This window comes from Mercenaria mercenaria, unplaced genomic scaffold (assembly GCF_021730395.1).
Source record: "Mercenaria mercenaria strain notata unplaced genomic scaffold, MADL_Memer_1 contig_2793, whole genome shotgun sequence".
Classification (NCBI taxonomy): domain Eukaryota; kingdom Metazoa; phylum Mollusca; class Bivalvia; order Venerida; family Veneridae; genus Mercenaria; species Mercenaria mercenaria.
The window spans coordinates 50,312-53,465 of record NW_026460872.1 but is presented as its reverse complement, the minus strand read 5'-3'; positions in this window follow the sequence as shown (position 1 = coordinate 53,465).

Sequence of the window (3,154 nt, the reverse complement as noted above, 5' to 3'; positions counted from 1 at the left end):
GACAAGGAATATATATTTTATTATTTACTCTTTAGATCATTGCAAAAGCCTAGTAATCTATATTCATTTATTGTTTCGTATTTACAACAGTCATCTAGCTGATGAAGAAAACGATCTCTTTAAGTCTTTTGTAAATCAAAATAGGATTTCTTTGTTATCAGCCAGACTCGAACACTTTCGTATATTTCCGTCACTTTAGACGGAATTTATGTTCCGAAACAATAATAATAACTTCTTTTCAAAAATTCAAAGTGGCATTGTACTATCTTACTGCATATAGTGTGTTTTTGGTGAATGTTTTATTAAAGCAGTTTCGGTTGCAGTGTATTTAAATGTGTTAAATTAACGATAATGTTGCGTAAGTAGTTAAGTTAATGCTTTAGGAATAAAAAAAATCGGACTGATAAAATAATAGTTCTTTTTTCAATCTTCGATTACCTATAGAGATTTCTGAAGTGGAAAGGAAGCAACGCCTGCGTGCAGTTTGACTTTTCTGAAAAAAACTGCCCCAGTCAAAATAAGGAAAGTCATATTTGGAAACGTATTATTTCGTACTGGTAACAGGAACAGTTTGGTATATTGGGTTAAAAGCTAGACTTTCCTCAACCCGTTTTACATACAAATCTATGCTGGATTTTTACTTGAAAAACAAATGCACATAATTCCACTTTAATGTAAATCTGGTAGAAAACGAAGCCTTTTGTGTGTTGCATATGTTTAATGTTGTTTGCATAACAACTTATTTTTGAATCCATATGAGGTAGTCTCGAACTCAACTTAAATTTAATAAAAAGAGACAGTTTCTCCAGTTTTCATGTCTGTTAAAAAGGGTTTTCTATGAAGTGACGCACTGGCCTGGCTTCTATCAAAATGGCCAAGTTCCGAACGTCTTGTAAAAGAAATACATTCTGAAAAGTTTCATGTAGCAAGGTTGCCAAGGCTTTCTATCATTTACAATGAAACAAAGTGTCCTCATTTCGCTTAAATTGCGATTTTATTGAAGAAAGCATTCTGATTAAATGCGATGAATATGAGCCAAATTATTTGTGAATTCTATAGCAATAACAAGACGCTTGATTATGACGACCAATGGTTGTTGATTAGACAGACACATTGCAATCATATGTGAGCTTAAACAATTTAAGAAATAAAAATGTGACCCAATGATTTTAAATGCCCGAAATAATAAAAAACTAAAATGTGTCTATAGGAGACAGGGTGTGCCCCCCCCCCCCCACTGGTATATTTGTCACAAATAAGGGGCAATAATTCAAATGTTTGCAGTCTTAATGACGTATAGCCTCAACAAACATTTTATGCAAAGGATTCATTATTCTATGCTCTATATTTTTGAGCTATGAGCATCACAAACAAAACAATTAACTATTTTGGCTTTTGAAGGGCCATAACTCTGTAATAAGAGCTAAGATTCTCAAGAAGAATGCCAAGTGTGCAAGGTCACATCACGATAAAGACTACAGCAAGGTTTCCTGAATTTACATCTAATATTTTTTGAGCTAGGCACATAATTAGGTGAAAAGTGCATATTTTTTACTATTTCAGGGGCCATAACTTTATAAAAAGGGAGCGAAGCCAGCCAAATAATTAGAGATGTGCAAGTTTATATCATGATAAAGACTTATGCAAGTTTTCAACCTTGATATTAAATACTTTTTGAGCTAGGTGCGTCACAAGGTGAAAATGTACATTTTTGACTATTTTAGGGGCCATAACTCTAAAAATAGGGAGCTGACCCAAATGAAAAAAGAGGTACGCAAGTTCATCTCACGATTAAGACTCATGCAAAGTTTGATGAATCTATATCAAATACTTTTTGAGCTGGACGTGTCACAAGGTGAAAATGTGCATTTTTGACTATTTCAGGGGCCATAATTCTGAAAATAGGGGGCGGTGCCAGATGAAAAATAGGAGGTGCGCAAGTTCATATCATGATTAAGACCTATGCAAGGTTTCATGAATCTATATCAAATACTTTCTGAGCTAGGCATGTCACAAGGTGAAAATGTGCATTTTTGACTATTTCAGGGGCCGTAACTCTGAAAATAGGGGGCGGAGCCAGATGAAAGGTAGAAGGTGCGCAATTTCATATCATGCTTATGATTAAGACCCATGCAAGGTTTCATAATTCTATATCAAATACTTTCTGAGCTAGGCATGTCACATGGTGAAAATGTGCATTTTTGACTATTTTAGGGGCCATAACTCTAAAAATAGGGAGCTGACCCAAATAAGAAATAAGAGATACGCAAGTTCATATCATGTTTAAGACTCATGCAAGGTTTGATGAATCTATATCAAATACTTTTTGAGCTAGACGTGTCACAAGGTGAAAATGTGCATTTTTGACTATTTCAGGGGCCATAATTCTGAAAATAAGGGGCGGTGTCAGATGAAAAATAGGAGATGCGCAAGTTCATATCATGATTAAGACCTATGCAAGGTTTCATGAATCTTTATCAAATACTTTCTGAGCTAGGCATGTCACAAGATGAAAATGTGCATTTTTGACTTTTTAAGGGGCCGTAACTCTGCAAATAGGGGGCGGAGCCAGATGAAAAATATGAGGTACGCAAGTTTATATCATGATTAAGACTCATGCAAGGTTTCATGAATCTATATTAAATACTTTTTGAGCTATGCGTGCCACAAGGTAAAAATGTGCATTTTTGACTATTTCAGAGACCATAACTCTGAAAATAGGGGCGGAGCCAGACGAAAAATAGGAGGTGCGCAAGTTCATATCATGATAAAGACTCATGAGACTTATATCAAATACTTTTCGAGCTAGGCGCGTCACGAACTTCGGACGGACGGACGGATGCACGGACGGATGGACGCACGAATAAGACCAAATCTATATGCCCCACCACTCATGGGGGCGGGGGGGGGGGTGCTCAAAAACTTTGAGAAGATTTATCTTTTTGTCGCTAATTCAGTGTCCATTCTCACAACGGTTTACGAATATACATCTCTTATACGCATTTTAAGTAGTTGAATATTTTAATTTATAAGGTACTGTAGTTCTGCAAATTAGATGGTGTAACGTCATTTATCCGGATAATGTAGAATAATAATAAAATCTGTAAAAGATCCTTTGGAAGCAAAGAATGCAACAAGGAAGAATAATAGTAGA